Here is a 13342-nt window from a genome sequence, read left to right as displayed (position 1 = left end):
GCCACTGCATATTAACATTCAACCAATCAGATCCACGCAGAGGCGGGCCCTGGGAGGTGAGCTGGCCTCTGATTGGCTAATACTAACTGGAGCCACCAGCACCTGACAGATGAACCAGTGGTTGAATGGTGAAGCCAGAGTACAAACAAAGAGCTGGCAACATTATGAAATAGCTGTCATTATTATCTTCGTCGCTGGCCTTTGGCATCCTAGATTTTTTTTTATAGGTATAACTATGATACCAATGATTAATGCACAAAGATATAAACTGCCAACATTTGCTTAGATCAATTTTATCATGGTTATTCTCCTTAATGCATTTAATAGATAATAATAATCAATTTATTCATAGCACTTTTGAAAACAGATGTTATAAAGTGCTTCACAAAACAATAAAAGCAGATAAATAAAGTAAAAAATATGGTACCTGTTAAAACAGAACATTACAGAACATATCGATAATAAGAAAGTGGTAAAATGGTAGAACAAGGTGATAAAAACAAATATATATACTGTACATAAATGTGTATAAATGTACACACGCATACACAAACATATGTATACATACATATATACCCATACACACATGTTCTGTACACATACTTCACCACACATAAGCACATAAAAGAAATGCATCTAGGGACAATGAAAATCCTATTTTATTTTCCATTACAGGATATCATGGTTGTCACAGGTGGATGCAGTGGGCAGTTACCTCTAACTGTCCTTCCTTGACAAGTTATTTACCCTTCATATTTATTTTCCAATATTTTTTTTCAAAACAAAAGTCACTCCATATGCCCTATGCAATGGTTACTAAATGTTAATAGTAAAATCTGTAGCACTTGTGATGAAGTGGTCCTGTGTTTCCAGGTGCATGTACATAAACTAACCACTAGAGAGTGGTACTCAGCTGTGACATAAACAGGCACCAGGTTAAAATGAAAAATGTAACAGCAGCTGTAGGTTGAGTAGACAAAAGTCATGAAATGCTGTACAACCACCACCCCCTGCATATGGGGGGGGGAAGTGCACAGTTGAATTGGATGTCTATTTTCCAGCCTCTTAAAAAAAATCAAACCAATTTAAATGTGGAAAGTTGTGCTAGATCAGGGACTGCACATAACTTGCTCTTCATGTATGATTACAGCATTCTCTGAACTCTGATCATTCTGCTGGAGAACTCATGTTAGTTCTCCCAGCTGGATCTTCATTGTTCCTGATCATTTTTCAAAGCCCTTCGAAGGGGCAGAGCATTTTCTGCAGCCAGCCTCCAACCATCACTTGCTTAATTGTCATGTTTTATCCGCATTGCTCGCAAAACTTGTAGCAAACTGTGCAATACAAGTTGTAGTTTCGCCCACATCATGGGGTTACACATCGAGTTAAAATAACACTGGAAGTGGCGTGACTAAAGCACATAAGTTATGTGACAAAAACTACTTAGTTAGGTTTAGGAAAAGATCAATTTGGTTAGGTTTAGGCAACAAAACTTCTTAGTACAGTTTAGGCAACAAAACCAAATAACCATTTTTCCTTCATTATTATGACTCAACGAGCACTCTTTAAAAAAATAATGATGGTGTCACAATTCACTCAAACTGCAGTTTCATAGTCATCTTCTTAGTTAGGTTTAGGCAACAAAAACTACTTAGTTAGATTTAGGAAAAGATCAACTTGGTTAGATTTATGCAACAAAACTACTCAGTTAGGTTTAGGAAAATATCAATTTGGTTAGGTTAAGGCAACAAAACTACTCAGTTAGGTTTAGGAAAAGATCACCTTGGTTAAGATTAGGCACCAAAACATCTTAGTTAGGTTTAGGAAAAGATCAATTTTCCATCCTGACCTCCTCCCTGTGTGGCGTTTGCTGCTCTTTATACTTCCTGGTTCACAATTATGTGCATTACATACAAACTGATTTCGTAGGATAAATACAAGTATAGTGCAGTAAAGTGCATTACTTTTCGTAGGTATAGCTACAAACGGTGTATGAGAACAGCCTGACAAATAACTGAGTCCCCCTACCTTTGAAATCTAAATTCTGCCTCTGGCCAGCCAACAACAAAGAGCAGAAGAAAACCACCAGGGAGAGAAAATAAAATGACCCACTTCCCACATTTGAATGTTATATCATATCTGAGTCTAAAAAAAAATGATGGAGAGGAGGGAGGAGGAGAGAATCCTGTTTATTTTTCTATCCACTTTTGGAATGTGTTGAAATGTGAACAGTTGATTAGGGCTATTTTCTCTGCTCTACTGGCTCTGATATCAGGAGTGAGGATAAATTCCTGTCTCAATACTTGTGGCTTTTTGTGCCACGTTAGACATTCCACATTCATGTAATCAGCACCAAACACACTCCTTCTGAATCTCTTCAAGACCCTGCTGGTAAGAAATGTATGCTCATTGGACAGTATCCAGACGGTTTTAAGTTTCTTTCAGTAATGTTGGAAGGATACTGCTAATTTTTTAAACTGAGATAAGACAAAAGGTCGTAGTCCTGATTTGGTTCTTCTCCAGGTATACTGGTTTCCTCCTCCTGCAGCATCATCTTGCATCATCAAATGACCTCCATCTTTCTCTGTTACTGTCTTTTCATTACTGCTCTTTCAAACATTCTTCTACGTCTATTAATCCCCTTCCTATTTCCCTCTGCGACTCCCCTTGTTTTTGTTTTCTAGCAGTTTTCTCTAGCTGTCTGTGTTTCTAGTCCTTATTCGGTTTCCCTCTCTTCTTCTCTCTTCTATACTCTTTGATCCGATGCTGTGTTGCTATGCTGTATCCAGACAGTATGATGTATCTGGGCCAAGCAGCAGACAACACTGTTTCACAATGTGTCTGAGACAAAGAGGAGATTTTGTGCTGTTGGTACCTTTTGTTATCTTGTGAAATTTAATGAAAAAATGCACCAGTCTCAAGGAGCTCATTGCTAGCAATCCCAGAATGCAATATGTCGGAATTTATAGATGCAAAAATTAGTGAGACTCTATGTTTCTCAGTGTCCTGCTCTCACTGTTTCTTTATCAAAACACAACAGCAGCCATATTCACAGTTCGCAGTTACTTTGTATTGTCCTAACAGGAAGATCACAGGTTTAACTAATAACATTAAAGTGTCCCCCAGTTGGCCATACTATAGCCAGCATGCCCGATACCGGGGCCGTGGAAGTGGCTATACTAAATAAATCAGTATTAATGCTATTATTTAATGTTATTAATTTATTTATTATTGCAATAAAAAAAGCCCTATTAAAGGTATAGTGTGTAGGATTTGGCGGCATCTGGTGTGGTTGCAGATTGCAACCAACTGAGTACCCCTCCACTCACTCCTCTCTTTCCAAGACTGCGGTAACGTGAGCAGCCGAGTGCAAAACCATGGCAACGCCATTCACCTTGCTCAGAGGCCATCCTTACCATAATAACACTACTTCAGGAGCGACGGAAGTCAGACATCGGCTGGCGGTACCACGGTTTTTGCACTCTGCTGCTCACATTACCGCAGTTTCACAAGCGTGTCGGAGAACTACGGTGGCCTTCAGGTAACGTAAAAAGGTGAAAGGCTCTCTCTAGAGTCAGTGTTTGCTTTGTCCGTTCTGGGCTGCTGTAGAAACATGGCGGTGCAACATGGTGGAGTCTGTGAAGAGGACCCGCTCCCTATGTAGATAGGAAGGGCTCATTCTAAACTAATGTGATAATACACTAATGAAAACATAGTTATGGATATTATATTACATTTCTGCTAATAGATCCCCGAAAAGCTACACACTGATTCGACATGAAGACGTGTTCTCTGCGGGTTGTCAATGCTTTGTGCAGTCAGAGGTAAAAGGTTTGGGTTTAGTAAATTAGTACAGGATGTGTGTGGTGAAAAGTGCAAAATATCTGTATCACAATACAGTTATAGATTTGTAGAATAGTAGTAAATCAGATAAAAATATGTTTTTCGCTTGGATAACAGTACAAATCTTCTTTCTGGAATTTGGGGTCTCTAGTTACATAAAGGTTAAATAAAATAGTGAGGAATGTATAAGGGACATTTTATGTATGGATGTTGGTCAGAACAGAAGCTGTAGAAGGGGATACTATTAAGATAAATTTGTGCACATTATTTTCACTATGCATATACGTCTGTTTTTTTGTGATAAGCAGGACTCTTTTTTCCTCACAGTTCATGGGTTATTCAACAAACTGAATGGGTCGATACAAAAGAATACAATAATATTACCAAGTCCAGGGAGGAAGGTCTGTTTGTGTGTGTGTGTGTGTGTGTGTGCGTGTGTGTGTGTGTGTGTGTGCATGGCACATATGTGGGTGGGGGGGCAGGTTGCTTGACAAATCTTACCCTAATCAGCTCCCCTGGGATACTGCACGTGTGTCTGTATGCATAACAGTGTGTGTATGTACGTATATTCTGAATTTATGAATATTGTGTATACATGTGCTGCCATATTGTGTGCATTGGTGTGTGTGTGTGTGTATGTGTCTCTTTGTTGGTGTTTAAGTGTCTTATGAATACGAGGGCGCTGCTGTATCAGAGACGCAGTGCAACGCGGCTCTTAAATAATTTACTATAAATGAAAGTGAAAAATTAATGAGAGCAGATCTTCTCTCCTGTTGTCCTGATGTAAATGTCCTCCTCCTCCACCATCAGGCATCAGCGTTGTCATCCGACGTTAAAAATCAAGAATCTGCAGGGTTTTTTTTAGGTCTTGCACGTGTCCACGTGTCCCCACATTTTGAATAGACTGTGTTGCCATTCTGTGATCTCACCTCCTCAGAATAGCTGTTAGCATCGAGGCTGAGGTGTTAGAGAGGGAAATGTGAAACGGCCTGCGTACTGACTGAGAGTGTGATGTATGAGGAAAGAATATATCAGATACATTTTACTGCTTTCTGATTTCAGTCGATTTCAGAGAAGCTTTCAGAATTCAATTAAACATTTTCAGTCCTCCGAGGATGTTCCCGGCTAGTTGTCTTTGTTGTGATGTTGCTGTTGTCCTTCCTTTTCACAGGTTCTCTGCCTTCTCCTCTGACTGACCTCTGAGGTTTTCTCAGAAATCTCTACATTATCAGTCAGTCAGTAAAAGTCTTACCCCTGTAACTAGATTGTTCATGGTTCTGAACAATGGAAACACAGAATCACCCAACCTTAATACAACGTCATGTATCAGTAGGACCTGGAACAACAGGATCAATCATATCATGGGAAATTCATATTTACTTGTACAAAAATGAATCTCATGCACTTAAATTTGAACTCAATACATAAATACATGTAAAATAATAATTGGAACATTTCCATGCTCATTAGACATAAATACGTATTCATAGTAATTTTACAAAATACAACACAGGTCACTTTTTATACCGCACGATAAAAAAAATATGTGTTTTATAGAATATAGAGGTAATGTGTGTGAGACCATGTTGACAGGATGTAATGAAACAAAAACACACACCATCTCATGGGACCTTTAAAAAGCAGCCCAGATGAGTCACCTCACAATGATTTATTTAGAGAAATTCCAACAGTGAGGACCTTTAATTACAGCTCAGGATGTTTGGGGAAAAAGTGTGTCATATATAAGCACAGATGACCTGTTTTTTTAATTTAGGGAACCGATGCTACACCGATGTTCGTGTTGGGTTTCGGTAAGGAGAGCAGAACAGAGGATGTTTGGCAGATGAAGAAAGGTTTATTGAGTGATTTGGTACTCATTAATATGCCCTGAATAACTAAGGTAGTGGGAGTACACCATGTTTTGTCTGTCCTCAGCATGTCCTATGTGCTATTAGTGCAATCCTACACATAGCTGAAGAAAAATCTGTCTCAAGTGGCACAATAAAATGCATTTATAGATGTACTGTATTTTCCTTTAATGAGAAGGGAAAGGTCAGAAGTTTAAGGAGGACCATATGTAGCATCCGCCCTTGTCCAAGAACTGACCTGGAAGCGGTGCTGAGTTCATTTCCTTTAACGTAATGAATGGACTGTATAGCTGGTCCTTGTGCCCTTTGGGGCATTCTCATGAAGAAAATTAGACCAACATAATAAGTGAACCAACAAACTGTTTTTAAATGCCTGCAGCCTCAACGGAAACAAGTAATATGCAGTGGCAAAAGTCAGTTAAATTAAAGTCTGTGAAATGTTTCTTTTTCCAGTGTAACCACAATACTGGCAGCTTGATCAAATCTTGAAAAAAAAAAAACATTCAACAATAAAACAACATTATTAGTAACAAACTCTGTGTTCTCATCCATGACACTTCCTGTAGCTGCTTCACAAAATCTTCCCACCATTCAACAATTCTAGTGTTAGAAAGCGTTGACATGTCAGCGATAACCCTGATGAGCTCAGAGAGGAACCACAGGCAAACCTGTGCTGTTTAGAGGCAACTAGGCACAGGTGAGCTCAATCTGCACACAATCAGTGCTCCTACAGGAGGGGAGGAGGAAGAATATTTCTCTGTTTGTCCTGCTACCAGCCAAATCTGTTCCCATGTCTTCACCCAGTGTGTCTAAAATAATTTACTTAATTTGATTAATTTAAAGCGGAAGTTCATCCAAGTCTAAAGTCCCTTTTTGATGGAAATATCTGGTCCATAATTCTGGTTACCTCCTGTTTGATACTTGAGTGTCCCTAGACTTCATCCATTGCCAATTAGGTCACCAAAACATTGAGATATTTCCTTTTCCTTCTTCCCAGATCATGTGTCACACTGTCAGCTAGGGCTGGAACCAGAATACCGGGAGGTTGATAAGTTCTGCTATCATCAATGCTTTTTTTCTCTTTGCGGTCAATTCCGAGACAAGCCCGAGACCTTCAAAAAGTGGTGCTGTGACCAAGACCGATCTTGAGTACTACAGCTCTGCTAGCTGGTGAGCATAGTGGAGCATTCAGCAGCTTAAGAGACAGATATTTCCCTCAGGAGGTGGTGGAGACCAAAAACAGAGCTAAAAGAGAGTGAATATTGGACTTACCTTCGCCAGGTGGCCAGAAACACGACTCCAAATGAATGATAATGTTGCTCCTTAACTGCTGGATGTGTTAATAAACAAATGTTTGCTAACTTGCAACTGGAAAGATGATAATATGTCCGTGTTTTGTTCACAGCTTGTTTATGCTGCCCCCAAGTGGCTAAAAAAAAATCTGTTATTGCGGATTTAAACCTTACAATTGCGTGCATAATGCTGTTTGATACTGTTTTGTTCATGACAAACAATGTTAAACACTGAAATCAAAAGAAGCAGCTGTTGTTGGTCTATTTGTGTTTGTGTGTCTTTCGCACTGACTTGCTCATAATAAAATGACACTTGAAGAGGCTGTGGTTTAATTGCACTGACACAAAGGATAGACTGGTTTGCTTATATATGTCAGGCTGATATTAGCCTCTTTCTAAAAAGCTGGCATCGATCAGTCAGTGTCTATAACCCTCTCTGATATAACTAGTAACACACTGGAAGAGAACATTTATTTTTATGCTAATTTTGGGAGAAAAGAGGACAAAAAAATATTTTCGGAGTGGTAACATTTAAAGATACAGTACTTACTTTAAAGGCATACATTATGTTGGCTGTCATAATTGCAATATAAACACATTTATATCTGAGTGTGCGTGTGTGTGTGTCTGCATCACATAAATATGCACAATAATAACATTATCTTAATTAGAAATATCAAACTTGTTCATCCAAATATCCTTTCTCTCTATTAAAGCATGAGACATGTTCAAATGTTTGCATACGTGTGTGCAGGTGTGTTGCAGATCATGCCAGCGTGTGTGTGTGCATGTGTGTGTTCCTCTGAGAACTGCTCCCTTTGTGTGTGTTTCTGCGAGCATATTGTAAGTGTGTCTGTTCCCGTGTGCATTTGCGTGTGTATTTCTGCGTGTTGTGACGTACGTGTGTGTGTGTTTAGTCTGTGAGATGCGTCAGTAACTGGGGCAGAACTGATTGTTGCTGATGGCTGTAGGCAAGCGCAGACCTACATTCTGCTCCGCCGTACAGAGGAGATGAAGGAGGAGGAGGAGGAGGGGTGCAGAAGGGTAATCAAAATTGGGGTCTCTCCTGTACTCCTCTCGCTCTTTTATCTCCCCTCTTCCGTGGCAACCCCCCTCACTTCTTTTCTTGAGCTTTCCAATCTGTGTTTCCTCCTCTCTCCTCTTCCCCTCCGTACATCTCTTCAGCTTGTCGGCTCTGACACTTGACAGACACAGATACTTACTCAGCACACAGAGAGGACATGTCTCTGGAAACGAGGGAGAGAAAAGCGTGACCAGAAGAGAAAGAAGAAGGAGGGAGAGAGAGAAAATAAGATGAGATCAAATGAATGACATCGATGGAGGGGGAATATAAGAAAAATATTACACCAGTCTCAGTATATTTTGCCTTCCAACACCCCAGGATTATGGGGAAAGACATGCCGCGTTGCTCCAACTGCAGATCATAAATGCACTGCCTTAATGAGCATTTAATACTGTACTGTATCATTTTGTCAGCAGCAGTTAAAATGTACACATTTTCTTCGGTTTAGGATTCAGAATTTGCTTTTTTCTTTGTACTTTTCTACCGAGACTTATTCCAGGCAGTGTAGAAGGAGCTTTGACAGCATCTAGACCTTCATGTTATGCAGTTGGGGGATTTCCTAATACAGTATTTTCCTAGGAAGTTCCCTGGAAAAGCTAGTGTAGGGAATACAGTTATTTTAGTTTCTGTTTAGTTTGTTTTATTGAGTTGGAAGCAGTAGTTCACCTCCTCTAAAATACTAACTGAAACCTTAAAGCCTCGGTTGGTAGTATTGTTTAAATATTTTTTTGTTATATTAAATTACACTATAGTTACTCATTATATCCCGACAACAATCAATAAATCTAATGCTCTGACAAAAACAGAAAAATAAATCCGGTATCTGTGCCTGTCGCAGGACTGTAATAGAGAGGCTAAGTCCCGCCCTTTCCGGTGGACATCATGTGACCTTATTTCGGACAAAATATAAACTGTAGTCAACGGTGAGAGACAAATATTTGTTTGATCCCGTTTGAATTATGCCATGAGTTAAACATATGATGTTTGTCAATTTAAAAGATAATTCTGCAAGTCAATACAGTTGCAGTTTGTCGTAGTATAATTTACTTTTGTGTTTGTTTAGCTATTTTCCACACACAGATGAAATGTCATCTTACCTGATGTGTTTTATCCAGCGACTCTTGGTTTTTATATCATCCAGGAAGAGAAAGAACGAGCGAGACCCGTTGCTCATGTGAGATCCCGGTACGAAACACACAGGCATCGTAGCTTCAGCGATAGAGACGTCACTACGCGACTTGATTACTACGCGTAATCAACAGTTTTACAACAAATTGCGACTTTCTTGTCTTGCAAAATTATATTTTAAATTGACAAACATCATCTGTGTGATTCATGGCTCAGTTCAAACAGGATCAAAAGATTATTTGTCTCCCCCCGTTGACTACCGTTCATATTTTTTCCGTTATAGTGTCCCATATGGTGGTCCACTAAGCCTGTCAAATCATTTCATTCGGGCTGAATGTAATGATTGGATGGTATACCTGTCTGTCTACCTGTGTGCACTCTGCCTATGCATTCATTGTGCATCACCGGAGTCTTATTTAGATTATATCAGATCATATTTGTTGTTGACGTTCATAATGAAAATTTTGGGGGAGTGGCTTTGGAGGGAGGTCTGAAGGGATGGGCTGTCATGGTGACTTTCTCACTAGATTTAGGGACTTTTGGAGTTAGTGCTGCTAGCTACCTTTACTGGAAAAAGGTTGGTAACTCTGGACTGGGTTTTTTGGTTGGATCATTTTTAATGTCTAGTCTAATCTTGCTGGTTACTCCAATGTTACCTAACCGTACCCAAGCTTTAAGGTATGGGGAGGTTAGGTATCTAAAACACTTAGTTAACGTTAGAGAGAGATTGTGGTTATGGTTTAATAAAAAGGAAAACTGAAACAGGTCTCTTGCAAGAAGATCTGACTTGCTACACACCCACATCCTGACTCTCCGTACCGCTACATGAAAGGGTCACTTTCTGCATTGGCAGTGGATGTTGGCAGTGGATGTAAAGCATGAGGTGCGGTTCCTACAGTAGGATACTGAGCTGTGATTAGAATCACAAGTTGCTTCTTTTCATTTGCCAACAGGAAGAGTTGAATCAACAAAATGTTTGGGACTGTATACTGTGTTCATGGTGTGTCCATTTTATATTACTTTGCTTGATCCAATTGAGGAACCAAAGTTGTGACTATCCAGTCACCAGTCAAAGTCACATACAAAAATAAAAGACTATGGGAGGTTAAATGTGGTTTTGAAAATCTGCTTTTTGTGATTACATATTGCTGACAAATACTGCAGTAGCAAGGGTCACTGCCGGTCTTAGATCATCTTTGGCCAAAACAAAACAAAAACTCCTTATTAGTTGTCTTTCAAAAGAACTTCCAGTTGATAATTAAATCAGCAACTCCCCCGATGACGCCGACACATATTGCTGCACACTGTTGTGTTGAGAACTGCTCACATCTGCTTTCAGTAGGCAACATCAGTTGCTCAAGTTCTGCTGCTTCCTCTCAAAAGAAACGCCTAGCCAGCAGATTCTACTGTCAGCTGACATCTGACCCCTGACCCCACCCAGGGACACGGATCTGAGTCCACCACAACACACAGCTTGAACCTGCTTTCACTCCAAAATGCATTGAGTTATGACATGAATTCTAAAAATATTAAACGAGAACTCCATCTCAGATTTTTCTAATGCTTGAATGGTTTGTTTACATAATGGATGCATCTGGATGTGACTCAGCCTCTTTTATTGGACGTACATCTTTTGAAACAGAAACATGTTCATCCCACACTGACTCTATATAAGCTCAGCTTTGTTATTATGTGATTCATTGCAGCATCTGAATCATCTAAATGTCATTTTAAAACCCACTCACTAATCTACCATGCAATTTTACCAAAATGCTCCCTTTTTCTTATTTTATTTCTCATACTCATATTTACATAATCAGACCTCCACTTTAAGATGGAAGCGGACAAATATTTTGATGCCACAATGATGGAAATGTAGAATAGAAACATTCATACTGTACGACCTGTCAATGTTTGAGAGACTGAAAGTTTGACCATCTAAGAAATACCAAAAAAGGGCACATTGCGTTGCGTTGCGTTGTGTTGCGTTGCGTTGCGTTGCGTTATGCTACACTACTTACGCTACATTACGCACGCTACGCTACACTACGCTACACTACGCTACACTACGCTACACTATGCTGCGCGTTGCACATTACACATTGCGCTACACTGTGCGTTACGCGTTAGGCGTTAAATGTTACACGTTATGTTTTACATGTTTCGTGTTATGTTACGGTAAATGTTACATTACATTATGTTACGCTATGTTACGTGTTACATTACGCGTTATGTTACGTTACGCGTTACGGTACATTACATTACCTAACCTAAGTAGCCCACTTAACTACATAACAAACATACTTATTTTAACCCAAACCATAATCTTTTCCTAAATCTTACCAAGTAATTATGTTGCTTAAACGTAACAAAGTTGTTTCCAAGGGCTCAGGAAGAGCGCCAGGCATTGAAACCATTTTTAGATAGCAACCAAACGGTGGAATTTTAACTTCCGGGTCCGTCATGTGATGCCATTGGGCCCAAAAATACTTTTTCCCATAGACTTACATTGGGACCGAGACGTCTGTAAATCAATGTATTTTGAGGTAAATCAACTTTGCAGTACGAACACTTGAATAAACCCTTAGTTAAATCATTAGGTCCTAAAATAGCCAAGTACAGATATTTCCTTAGGCATAATGAACTGACGTTCATGTGAGTGAGCAGAGACCTAGTGGTTGGGAGGCGGGGTTAAAGGAAACGCTAGTGAACTTGCTCTTTGGGCCCCATGGATGAGGAAGATCACTGTAAAATAATTGTATACCCGGCAGTCAAACTTTCAAGAAGAAATTAAAATATACAGATACATGAATTGTGTAGAAAAAGATGTGCCTATCATGCATAGTGTAAATTGGTCACAGATATCTGAACATGAAATCAAACCCTGAATGTTTGAACACCACAACAGTGACGATGACAAAAAAAACAGTTGGTGGTAGATTTTTGCTTAGACTTGTTGGATTTTAAGTCCAATACCAAGAGAATAACAGATGAGAAAATGTAATCAGAGTTTTCATTTGTATGAAGAGAAACAAACAGGCCTGTCTGGCCCTCCAGTAGCTGTGTGTGAGACACCTTTAAATAGAAACCAGGTCCACAGTTAGGAATGCAGTAAAACCTTGTCAAATTGATTTAACCTGGCTGGAATCTGTCACTTCACCGTACACAGCTGTTAATACACACGGACTGTTTTCATGACTCTTTGAAGTGTGTTTAACTTCAACGCTGATCGGACCATTTTCAGGAAAAGGCCTCGTGGGAGATAAATGAGAGCCAAAGGAGGATTTTGTTGCGACTGGACACGCGCTCTTCAGTCTTCTTGCCAAGTCCAAGGGAACCGGTAAATCCGCCGGGTGTTACGGTGGCTGCAGAGTGTGTGAACCAACTGTACACAGGAAGGGTTAGGCTACGACAAGAAAAGCACTGGCTGTGTGATATCTATTACATCCTTCCCTCTGTCAAGGTCACCACAGAGGGCCATCGGAGCCACATGAATGCTCACAAACATATAGAGTGCACATATGGTGTTCACACACACATACGAGATGCTCACTGGGGCGTGTTCTCTCCTGTATCCATATGATGTCTCTCTCAGGATGCGGAAAATTTGGCATGAGTTTAGAGATTAGCATGTGTGTGTCGTCACCTGCTCACTATAGATACAAGGACTACTAAATGGTAATAAATGTCTCAGTTCTTTAGGGATATTAAAGAAAAAACAAGTTGGACTTGCATTTTTTAAATGTTTCTACTTCTTTCGAAGAGTTCATGACTTCCGGGGTTAATTTCCGCTCGACACAAAGGCTTTTCCAATAAAAATATAATATTGAAGACACCACATTCTGAAATCATCATGAGATTATCATGTGACAATAACATCACACTGCCTGAAACCGATACAAGAGAAAGATCCCATCTACCACACTCCATTGATGTGTAATTCCCGAGCACTTCTCCCTGACATGATCCATCTGCAGTCACAGGAATATCCAGGGCTCTGTGACCTTTCACCTTTGAACCATCACTCTAGTTGCTTCCAGTATCGTGTTACTTGAGTGCTCTGTAAGTACAGTAGCCTAAATGTTGCATACAGACACAAAATACCTGCACTTTTACTCCAGATTTAT

Source organism: Sebastes fasciatus, chromosome 2 (assembly GCF_043250625.1).
Source record: "Sebastes fasciatus isolate fSebFas1 chromosome 2, fSebFas1.pri, whole genome shotgun sequence".
Lineage (NCBI taxonomy): Eukaryota > Metazoa > Chordata > Actinopteri > Perciformes > Sebastidae > Sebastes > Sebastes fasciatus.
This window is presented reverse-complemented; position numbering follows the sequence as displayed.